The 12,924-nt window shown below is 37.1% G+C and overlaps 1 protein-coding gene across 2 annotated transcripts in view; it reads left to right on the top strand.

Moving 5' to 3' along the window:
- Positions 1-4,479: 4,479 nt before the first annotated feature.
- LOC114648192 (TRAF3-interacting JNK-activating modulator) overlaps positions 4,480-12,924 on the top strand; it is an 84,282-nt gene continuing 75,837 nt past the window's right edge. The window contains exon 1 of one of the 2 annotated variants that reach the window (XM_028797079.2): positions 4,480-4,691. The gene's annotated coding sequence lies outside the window, so the exon portion shown is untranslated. The remainder of the gene's footprint in view (positions 4,692-12,924) is intronic. The other variant, XM_028797077.2, reaches the window with a different exon arrangement.

Raw genomic sequence — 12,924 nt, 5'->3', positions numbered from 1 at the left:
TCTGGTGATAAAAGGGTGAACAGTTTTTTCTTTTTTCCAGTCTGCCCAAAACTCCAATCAGTTAGCTGGACTGGGGGGGAGTTTGGTTAGGGGTTTAGTCTCACAATCTCTCACCAAGAATAAAGAATAAAGAATAAATAATAAAGAAATTGCTTATAATTTTAAATTGGTTTTTATCTCGTCGTTTCCCGACTTCAGCGCTCACACCAGTCAAATGCAACTATTAGAGACACTCATTTTAAGACCAGTCCTTCTGGAGAAAATTGATTCAAGAAATGATGCAAGAAAGGACCTGAGAGGTAGGTCTCTATGAATAGGATACTATGAATGACTACCATTTGAATTTATCCACAAGATACATACCTCATCTCTTTCTCTGACGCTCTTTCTGGTTCTCTGGTGCTAGAGAAATCTCTAACTTACTATACATTCATAAGAAACAGCTCACTTTGCTGCCAAATGATGGCATGCAGAAACAGTTGTTGATTGGTGGTGAAAAATACTTTTGAATGATCTTTGCTTCCAAAAGAATGGTAAATTAAAAGAATAATGTCTGAGTAGTAGCACCAGAGAGCAGCGGAATTTCTCTATTAAACCAAATTTAGCAGAAAATCCTGCAGATTGATTAATCATAAAATATTCATTCATTTCCTGAATCCACTTTTGTCAGTTACTGGGTCGTGTGAGCTGAAGCATATCCCAGCACAGCAACATGGGATGCTAGATAAGGAGTAGTTCTGGACAGGGTGCTAAACCATTGCAGTGCACTCATATTCACATCCACACACAGTGAACTAATTTAGATTCACAAATATGACTAAAAAAGCAAGATATGATTTAGGAAGCTTAATTAAGGGGTTCAAAAAAATCTATGAACACAATTAATCAGAAGGCTGTGCATCTTGTCATGCCTTTAATGTCCAGAGATGAATTCACATTATATGGAATTGATTTAGTCGCAAAGGAAATTGATAAGCAGCAAGTATTAATGGTACTGATTCATTACAAAACATAAGAACATAAGAAATCTGACAAATGACCATTCAGTCCATCAGGTCCATTTGTTTAGCTAAGCTGTCCCAAAATCTCTCTCTCTTAAATGTTGTCAAGGTTTCTGCTTCAACTACATGTCTCAGTACTTTGTTCCAGAGCTGCAGTCTTAAATGCATTTCCCCTTAATTTCAACTTATGTCCTCTAGTACGTGATTCACTCTTACTTCCTTTCAAACTGTTCCCTCTTCTCAGCTAACTCATATAGTTAATATAGGTAATACATTTAGATGGATAAATCAGGTGACACCTGCACTGACACTGTGCTAAGGGTAGTATTACCATCAAACATAGTGGACACCATTGTAAATTTCTTTATTTTTTTTCCATACTGCTTTTCAAAGTGAAGGTGGAGTGGCGGCTCTGAGGCTAGGGATTTGCACGGGTAATTGGAAGGTTGCCAGTTCAAATCCTGTAAATGCCAAAAGTCGTTGGGTCCTTGAGCAAGGCCCTTAACTGCAATTGCTCCGTCCTGGGTATGACGTTAATCTTCATCCAGCCCTCCATGTAGGCCCTCCAAGCTAAATTGGCACTCCAGCCACCATAAAAAACCTCACACTGGTTCTATTCCATCTGAACTAGTGTGGTGCTGAGGTGTCACCCATTGCATGGCTATACTCGGGTATTTCAGACCAAAGAGAAAAACAGTGTTTTTTTAATTATTCATCTATTATCCAACCCGCTATATGCTAACTACAGGGTCACGGAGGTGTGCTGGAGCCAATCCCAGCCAACACAGGGCGCAAGGCAGGAAACAAACCCCAGGCAGGGTGCCGGCCCGCCACAGTGTTTTACTTATTTCATGTGACTAAATCAAACAGCCTGACTTTTATTACTCACAGCGCCCTTCTTTAGGGCAAGGTGGCACAATAATCTGGCTTTGGATCCTTTGTTGAGCTGGTCTTCTTGTTGTTTTCTCTTTGTTATTCCATCTGCAGGTTAAAAGTGGACCATTGTGACAGAGACAGTGAATTCTACAGCAATTGGAATATATGTAGTGGAATTTGTTGATTTGAAATATGTAGAAATTTACAAATAAATAGATTTGTTTCATCACAATTTTAAAGTATATTCATAGGTATATAACTGGTACATAGGGAAAATGGTGCTGATAATTCTTTAATTCTGAATTAGTCACGCACCCTGTCTTTACAGTATGTCATATGGCACTTTTAATAGTGAATAGTAGTACTCAACATTTTCACCGAAATGTTTAAAAATATTCAAACTTATACAATTGAATCATCTGGTTTGGTTAAATGCTATGTATACCTTTTGCACACTAAGGGCCTCATTTCAGTCCTCAGGTTGTGTATTGTCCGTTTCTCTCTTTGTTTGTTTGCCAATCACGCAAACAAAATTTTCCATGTAGGTTGCCATTTATGGAGGACTATTCTGGACAAAATAAAATAAAAAAATTATTAACCAATAAATGCAAGCTCAGTGAAATATGACAATAAATATATAATAACAGCAACACAAAAAGTGAATTCAAACAATTAAAAGTATCATGAAATATTTTTTTGTTGCTTATCTCTTTATGTATTTATTTAATTATTTTTTCATTTTTTTATTTCAATAATACTACATACACTATGAAATAAACCCTAAAATGAAAACTGTCCCTTTAACTCGTCAAACTTGAGAAGGCGGGTTTTAGCAAGTACTGCTTTTTGATTGGTGAATCGTTGATAAAGCAGACATAAACCTTTGCCCATTATGTGCCACACTTCAGATGCAAACTCCTAATGATGAATTAAAGTAGCAGCTTCACACACTGATTATTGGCAACTTTTTCTTGGACTTGTACCCGAAGTGGCCGGTCATTACTTTGAGCATGCAAATGAGCCACAGGATATCCAAGCCAAGCAAAGTGCAAACTATTTCACCAATCAAAATTAGTTTTTGCCGCAGCATAATTATTTATTTGTTTATTCATTTGTATTTATTTTTGTCCAAAGTATTCATCCTTAGCCATTATTTTAACTTAAAATTTAGGCTACACAGTATGGCATTTGAAACATTTTACTGGGGAGTGGGGTTATAATAGAAGGGGTCACCCAAAAACTGTGCATTATGTAAAAACAGCTGAGTCAATTTTAATGAAATTTTGCATGTCTAATAACAAAAGCTAAACCAGTATAAAATCCAGGCTATGTGGCATTTCATAAATTTAATTGGGAAAGATGGTGGTAATGGGGGGTAGGGGGCATACTGTAAAATGCATTACTCCAAAATGGCTGAGTTGAAGTTCATGAAATTCTCCATGCACATTGGTATTGATACAACTTAAAATCTAGACTTGAAAAGCTTACAAAAGTTTCAGCGAGAAGCGGGGTTGTAATGGGAGGCACACATCATATCATAAAGGTTCAGTCGATGGTAACAAATGATTTCACATTGAGCTGTTTTACATTTTTACCAAAAAATAAATAGCAAAGTGCTTTACATTTTCAATCAATGCCTACAAATATTCATAATTATTCAGTTTGGTATTCAAGCAAGGTGGTGCCGGTTGTTTAATTAATAAAGCCTAAATGTATGTTATATAGCATATTTAAAGGTTAAATAAAAGGTGCAAAGTGTTTCACATTTTCACCACAATGTTTCATGGGAGAAATTGTACAGTTTATTTCATATAGTGCCTTTCAGCGTGAAAGACACACTAATAATTTTAATTCACATATGCAATGCAAAAGAAACTGCAGAAACCCCCATCATTTATGAAAATAAAAAGAAATAGAACAAGCAAGTGGATTGATTTGATCTCATTTACATTGGGAGACACTGATGGCATTTCACGTTGAGACCTGCCGATGTGCAAAGCAATTACTGAGCCATTAAGTCACATGGCCTACAAAAATGACACAATAAAACAAGGCAGAAGCGGCATCTTCAGTGCTTGACTTTCTTCTTGTTCTCACTAGAATGGCATTATTTTTGGCAGGCAGTGTGGCCTACTGACATTGAAGTGTAAGCCACAACATTTTGTGCATGTGTACCAAATATTAATGTAAAGAATTTTCATTTAACTGTTTGCCTGTGTAGTGACATGGGATGACATTTACTAAGTGAAGGCACTATACAGAAACATATATTTTTTAATAATAACAGGTTGTATATTCTAATGTGTTTATTGTGAAATTAACATAGACATTTTGAACGTCTCAAAAAGCACGTGACCAGCCTAGGACACTAGGTGTGTCTGAAAAGAATAATGAAACCAAAGATAAAGTGTCCATAACAAAAACCAAGTAAGCTTAACCCCCATACACCAACGCCACAGTGTCCCCAAACCACAAGACCGGCCCCAGTTGAACAGCGTAATCAGTCATGACATCACCAGCAGGACAGCATGTGCGCCTGTGAGATAGAGGAACATGGCTTGAAGTTGTGCGGTTTGCTCTCATTTCCTGCAAGAACAAAAAAAAAAAAAAAGGGCCAACCTCCAGTCACAGCGGCTTCATTCTGCAGCCGTTGAAAGCTGCACCTCACTAGAGGGGACAGAGAGCACCTTATCGTTTCTTTTCTTTTCTTTTTTTTTTATTTTTCAATTGCTAATTTGTACATTTGTGCATTCACATTTAAAGACATTACCCAGCCTTCTGATGCGAAAACACCAAACTGCATGCTTGACAAAGGTAAACATTTCATTTTATTTTTCTTTCTCTTTCTCTCTGTCTCTTTTCTGTTTCTTTCACCCCTTCCGCCACCACCTTACCTAGTAAAATGTCTTGAGAAACGCCTTACTGGATCAGATGGGCCTTCTTGACCAGACTTTTCCATCAGTAAGTTTAGGTTCAGCTGAAAGCAATGGGACCAAGGATGTCCACCTAGATGGTTTACTTAGAACAACAAACCCAATAACTGTATCCCACCAATAACAGCTGCTGTGTAAAAAATATCAAAAATGAAACGGTTTAATGTGGCAAGAGACACTATTCCTTCTGCTTCATTGAAAGCTAGCGAGATCTGCACTTCAGCACCGTGCCTTGGCAAGGACTGTCACTATCTAGGCTTCTTTCCATAGTTGTTCGCCACTTTCAAGCTTAGATGCTAAAATGAAAACTGTAAGTTATACAGTACTTTCAAAACTTATAGCCACTTCACTACTGTACACAAATAATGAACAAATAAGACATAAACACTTACAGTATCAGTAAATCTAATCTGTATAAGTATTGTTGTGTATGTGGCACACATTTGGACAGGTGTTATAAAAATATGAATGAAAAAATGTATATTATTTACAGCACTTTACATGGTGAAAACCATTCCATTGTAGTGTACTTCTCTTATATTCTCATGATCAGAACAAGACATTTCTTTTCTTTTCTTTCTTTTTTTATATTTTAAAGTGGATGTTTTAATACAACAGTTTGCCAGGGTCACATAGGGAGACAAGGGTCAGAGACTTAGCAGCTCTCGGTCGAAGCCTAAGCCACAAGGCTCCTTCAGCTGAACTACTGACACGGCTTTTAAATCATATATAACATCTTTCAATGTAAGAGGCATAAACTGCTTCACAAAGCCATCCAAAGAAAATGCTATTAAGATTTAAGCAAAAATTGATAATATATCAGCAGGCAGGAGACACAAAACAAGGAATATGCCGTGAAACAAGGTGATGACATCCTACCTCCTTTAGCAGGGGGCATCTCAGCCCCAGAGTTTTACAATGGCTGAAATTCACATTCCAAACAACACCTTAATCAAGGTGAATCAAAACACTTTCTATACCACTTTTCATGATAACCGCCATTTTAAAAAGCTTTTCATACACTATATGGCAGGCATCTATGATACCCATTAAGGGCCAGAACATAGTACTAGGGTGTTGTACCGTGTTAGCCATTATGAATGTAGTGAGAAGTCAAGCAAAATGACACCTTTTATTGGCTAACTAAAAAGATTACAATATGCAAGCTTTCGAGGCAACTCAGGCCCCTTCTTCAGGCAAAATGTAATCAATAAATGATAATAATCTTTTTAGTTAGCCAATAAAAGGTGTCATTATGCCAGAACATAAAAACATATAGTGCGTCACTGTGGGAGCCAGCTCTTGCCCCTTGAGGCTTCTATTATTTTTGATTTCCCAGACAATGATAGACTGTTATCTCATTTCCCACATTGAAGAAATGAAAATGTTTATACATTCGGAGCTCAAACAGATTACAAAACTTGTCTAGATTTCAAAATGATATGACTGCTGTTTCCTAACCTGCAAAAATGCTAATTAAACCAGACAACAAAAGATAAACAGACAGTTAGCTAGCTATTATTTAAGATATCTATCTAAAAAAAATACAACAGAAAATACATTCTATCGCTAAGGACACAGAGTCATTGCAACATTTTTCAACATTTAGGTTAATTCAGATTCAGAAATTGAGTACAGAAAAAAGAATTGTCAATAGACTTGGAATTCATGTGTAGACAGTGGTCAGCCTCTGGTTAAAAGGTTGGTTTGGATGAGTGTTTACTGTGGAAACTATGGGAGCCTTCAATCAAATTCAAGTACATTACAATGATTAGTGGGAAAAGCAAGGCCACAACCAATAGAAAAATATTGAAACATGCTTTAGCCAGTCCACTTTAAGCTGCCCACAAATGTGTTACAGTGTTAAGTCAGATACTGAAGGGGCCTCTCCTCAGTCTCTCTTATGACACAGCTAAGTCATGTTTGCAAAATGCTGGAGGCACACATCCAACATCCAACTCGACCATTGGTTCCCAACAGAAGACTCAATAATTTAGTTTAACTTTTGTCCCTTTGATACCCATATCCAAATTACTTTAAAAATATTATATGCTGGTGTTATTTCTAAAATCCTACTTATTGTGCCTGCCCTAAATTTAAAAAACACACATACACACTCACACATATATATAGTATACGGCATATATATATTACCTTATATATATATATATATATATATATATATATATATATATATATATATATATACTGTAAAATATAAGACGTGACACAAATCACAAATAAAGTTTTCGGGCACCTGACAATGTTGTCCATATACTGAAAGAAAAGTAGCAAGAGTTGAAGAAATACAAAAAAGGTAGAAACGTATTTCAGACGTGAATCCATTAATGTGATTGTTGTGTGTCTGGTAGTCGTGGCCATTATGATGGTTCTTCCTCTAAAGGAAGTCATCAAGTCTCAGATTCTCTGGTGTGTAGATGAAAGAAAATGACATAAGATGTGAATGACAGAACCATCTCTTGTCCAGGGGAGAAATTACAGTCAGTGCACAAGCCCAGAGAGTGCCCCCTACTTATGTGTGTGTGACTACATTGTGATAAAAACACAGACCAGACATCATAAAAAGGTTTGGGGCAGCCACCCGTATAATATCCCTGGATGCAAAAGGTTTTTTAAGTTGACAGCGATGTTCGCAATACTGAGTCCAAAACAGAACTGATTTATTGGTGGTAAAATGGCCTCTTTAAAGGTCCACATAGGAAATGGCGTCATCTAGGGGGCCGGACCAGGAAGTGACGTCATCGAGGGGGCCGGAACCTGGCAGGATTTCTCGGGAATGGTCTGCAGAGAACTGAGAAAGACAGTTAGTGCACCCTGCCGCCCCCTGGTCGGATGTGGTATTACTATTACTTAAGCCCTTCAGCTGCCTCCTACTCGCATGTGTGTGACAACATATATTACAGTATATTCATATTTTGTCTTCTTTAGAGACTTAAAAAACAATCTCACATTTAAGGACTCTACTCCTCTTAATTATATATCTATCTTATGTAAGTGTGTACTATTTATTTTGCATTCTATTTATTCTTTATTATTCTTATCTAATTTTAATTTGTTTTCTTTGACATCTTGCAAAGCACTTTGAGCTACAACCTTTATATGAACATGAGATATAGAAATAAATGTTAATTTTGTTATATTATCACTAGTGATTTGGACAGCAATGATATTACTGTTACAAACTATGCTTTACAAGTAGCATAATATAAAAATACTAGACATTAAGCCCGTTACAATAACGGGCGCTAGAACAGTAGTGCATAAACATTAGTAGGAACAGTCTATATTAAATGGCAAAGGACTGTCTATTTTCTGTTACAGTAATACTGGCTTGTATGTGGCTGTAATATGCGTCACTGTATTGTGTGCCTTTAATTTTCTCTCACAGTAATACGTCTTTCCAGCAAGTATTTTAATCTGTGCTTGCGTGCAGCTGATTATTGTATGTATGACGTCTCCCCAGCAACGGATTTTATGTGTGCGAAAATAAATCTACTTTTACAAGTCATCCTATTGTAATATGAAAATTAGTATATTTAGGAAAACACTTTACACGGCCAACTTTGTTATTCGCAAATCTGACATCCTCAAAGTGAACAACAAACACTAATCCCACCTCTTTGGGGAAGCTGGTCTCTGCGTCTCAGTACCCGATTGGATTTTTCGTGTGTTATGTTTCAGGTCTTACCTCATTTACCGAAATCCGATTGGATCAGCCGCGCGATATTTTATAGGTCCCGCCCTCTCTGTCTTGTGTGACGCGTCAGGCGGCCTTTGAAGCATCGCACCGTGCGCCGCACATGCGCACTTCACCAGAAGACACACACGGACACATGGACGCACACAGGGATTTTATTAAAGAGGATTAGATAGTTAAGCTGAAGGTAAGATGAGAAGAGAGGCCAAGACAAGACAAAGAGAGTGAATAAAATCTGTCACTTCTTGAGCAATATTGGCTTTAAAGTACAACCTGCAAGAGGCTGAACTTCAGTTTGGATTAAAACGTTAGGATGGTGGGACCTCTGTAGGTATTAAGAGAAAGGTCTTTAGTGCGTAGGTCATAAATCACAATGGAAAAGTCAGCATTAGATAACATAGGTCCTGTAAAAAAAGGATTTCATTTTGGTTTGAAACTTTGCATTATAGAGCTAGTGGGTTAGCAGTACAGGTATGAAATATGCCTGTGGGTCAAATAGTTGTGAGCTTGGATAGCAAGCATGTAAACACAGCTGGGAGTGACATCAGTCCAATTTTATGATGTTTTGTGGAAAGAGAGAAAACATTTTAATTGTGCCTGATGCATGAGAGTCAAATATGTCTCCAGGACCTTAATACAAAAAATGTGTTGATAACTGGCAGGATTTGAGGTCCAAGATAAAAACAGAGGAATAAAGCAACGCTAATATCACTTTAACATTTTGGAATATGTAAAAATACAATATGAAATGAACAAGAACATAAATGAAGGCAATGTGGCCTAGCAGCTATACTGCCTCAGAGAGGTTATATTTAATGAGACAGACCACTAAATGAAACAAAATCAAAAGTAGAATGCAACGTACAATAACCAAAATGTCAGACGATTCTTTTGCCAAACCCAAGACAGAAACCAAACTTGAACTCAAAAAAATTCATCATCAAAAAAGTCTATCACCAGAGTATAGTAATCCAAAGTTTATCATATATTTTTTTCAGCTTTATCTTATTATATCTTATAATATAAAATATCTTTTTTTTAATGAGAAAGAATCAGGAGATTCAAAACCAGGAAGCTGAACCGGTCTGTCATTAAGCCTAAGCAAAATACCAAAAATAAAAGCCAAAAGAAAACAAAGCACTAAGTCGTAACCAAAAGATTGATATACAAAATGCACTAGCCATTAAAGATTTTAATCCATAATTAGGATATCCTTTGAGTTGGCTTGTATACCTTTAAGCTCATGACATCACAGGTCATGACCTCTAGTCGTCCTGCATAGCAACATGGCTAGCAACAGTACACACATAAAACTCAAAATGGGGGCACCAAAAGAAGACAAAATGGCATTACTTAAAATGTTAAAATATTTTAAACATCATTAAATAAAAGTGTTAACATTAAAATGTTATCAAAATAAGATTCAGCAACCTTCAAAATTCTTACATGAACCTGACTGCGCAAAAAAACCCCCAAAAAACTGCAATATATTTATAACATTATCATATCATAACACTTATATTTTGGCTTTAGCTGTGTGAAATACTCCGCTGTATTTATGCTTTTGGTGTATTTCTTGATCTTTGATTTTGTCTCACATCCTGGCCTTTGTTTATTTGATTCCTGGACTCCTGGTTACGACCTTAGCTGGTTATTACATGTATGATCCATCTTTTGATTCCAACTTACTTTAAACTGCTGACGCCCTACCCAGTTACTACACAGAGAGAACGAAAACAAGAAAACATAAAAACTTTTAAAGACTTATCCGCTGTCTCTCTGACAGAGCAGGGTCTTCATTGCAGAACATTTATCTTATTGCAAAGCTTATATCATCCTGGCATTGTTACAACAAAAGCTCCAAAATGGTGACACCAAGGAGAAAAAATATAGTGTCCAAAATGATGCCAGTTTATTTTAGTAATATAAAACACGTTGCAAAACCCAATAGAGAGATAAAATGTACAGAAAAAAAAAACTGCATTCAAGTAAAGAAAAGTAAAGGGTCATAACAGTGGCTAAGGTGCTGCAGGGAAAACGTCACCGTTACTGCTTCAGTCTCTGACACTTTAAGTGACCCTTAGGGAATGCGTACATTAGTGACCCTTAGCAGGTCACCTCAATGGTGAACACTTCTGTTATCTAAATAGGAAGATAATAATTATTACTGCTGTAATTTATAAGTTGTTTTGGATAAAAGCTTCAGCTACATTCAGCTACATGTTATTTTACAGTGCCCTCCATAATGTTTGGGACAAAGACATATTTTTCCTTGATTTACTCCTTTGCTTCTTAGTTTAAAATTATATATCAAACCATTCAGATGTAACAAAAATGTAAATTGCAGACTTTAATTTAAGGATATTTGCATATATTTTGGTTACACTGTGTAGAAATTACAGCACTTTTTTTACATGGTCCCCCCATTTCATGGGGCGGAGTGGTGGCTCTGAGGTAGGGATTTGCACTACAATCGGAAGGTTGCTGGTTCAAATCCCGTAAATGCCAAAAGTGACTCTACTTCGTTGGGCCCTTGAGCAAGGCCCTCTGTCCTGGGTATGATGTTAATCTGCATCCAGCCCATGTATGCAGCCATGTAGGCCCATGTAGGGTTGGTGGCAGAATTGGCAGTCCGGTCACCATAAAAAACCTCATTCCATCTGGGATCCTGAGTTGGTTTGTCATGTGGTGGGTGCGGCAATGCGCTGTATCAGCACGTGCTCCTAACCTCTCTCTCTCTCTCTCCCTCCCCCATTTCAGGGCATTTTATATACTGCCTTTCATAGTCAATGCCATTCCACGATGTGAACCTGAGATATTTACCATTGAAGTTCAACCCTCCAACCACTTCTTCATCACAGATTACATGTAACTGTAAAGTGCAGCAAGTTTCTCATTAAGAGAAAGAGGGTCCAGTATAGGGACAATCCCTGCAAGGAGACACATGAGGAAAGAGCCCAAGAGAGCAAGTCCTGAATTCAGTGTGGGTAAAGATACCCTGTCAATAAGGCTCATCTCATGTTAGTGTAGTGGGTGACTTGGAAAAAGACTTTCAATCGATGTCAGTCTAAGAGGACTGACAAGATGTCACCTTCTGGCCAAAGAAAAGTAGCCTAAGAGCAGGTCTGGGTGCAAAGCATTATAAATAGAGATCATGTAGCAGAATGAACAGCACTTTACTGAGATGGCCCCAGTAAGTATCTATAGTGAGTAGTAGTTATAACCAGTAATCAGTAAGTCTCTGTGATAATTACATAGATAAATGTGCGATATTTAAATGTGTGACATTTTCACAATTTACATATGTACTGTTTACATAGCTGCCTTTATAAACACATGAAAATATTTAAGCTTGCACTATGAAAAGCATATTGCTTACTGCAAACACTGAATCATTTTTCCAGCCATGAGACAAGTCTCTTTTTGGTCTAACAAATAAGCTAGAGCTGCAGCTCAGGCACAAGATCCTTTCTATAGCCAAAAACCTGCCAGAATAACCCAAAGACAGATGGTAAGAGAGGTAAGAAGGGTGTTGTGGTTATCAAATCATTTATTAGACTAGTGTGCATACACAAAAATGACAATCAGATGTTATAAAGATCAGCCACCACATGCTGCTACTGTCTTTTTGTCAGTCTTTACTGCTATCTAAAACATTCCATCCATTCTATTCCAATATAATGTATGAGTGAAGAACAAAACAACAGAAAAAATATGCCCATATTCTTATTTACTCAAGATTCATGTTCTGATAATGAAGATAGTGAAGATGTGATTAAAAACCAAAAGTCCATGTGACCGTCATCATCAAATCCTTCCATCATAACCCTGAATACAATGAGGACTGATTGAGGTCATGTATGTTAGGTGAGGCTAGGGATCTGCACTGACAATCGGAAGGTTGGCGGTTTGAATCCTGTAAATGCCAATAGGGACTCTGGTCTGTTGGGCCCTTGAGAAAGGCCCTTAACCTGCAATTGCTGAGCGCTTTGAGTAGTGCGAAAAGCGCTATATAAATGCAAAGAATTATTATTATTATTAGAATGTCTAGAAGGGGCTGGGTGGTCTCATGGCCTGGAACCCCTGCAGATTTTATTTTTTCTCCAGTAGTCTGGAGTTTTTTTTTGTTTTTTCTGTCCTCCCTGGCCATTGGACCTTACTTTTATTCTATGTTAATTAGTGTTCTCTTATTTTAATTTTTATTTTTTATTTTTCTCTTTTTTCATCATGTAAAGCACTTTGAGCTATATTTGTTTGTATGAAAATGTGCTATATAAATAAATGTTGCTGTTGTTGTTGTGATACATGTCCTTACAGTCCCTTGCATGTGCAAAGTAGAAGTCAAGAAAAGTGCTGTTTAGTCACTTGCCACCTACAGTATATTATGCTGGGTGTA

This window comes from Erpetoichthys calabaricus, chromosome 3 (assembly GCF_900747795.2).
Source record: "Erpetoichthys calabaricus chromosome 3, fErpCal1.3, whole genome shotgun sequence".
Classification (NCBI taxonomy): Eukaryota; Metazoa; Chordata; class Cladistia; order Polypteriformes; family Polypteridae; genus Erpetoichthys; species Erpetoichthys calabaricus.
This window is presented reverse-complemented; position numbering and strand designations above follow the sequence as displayed.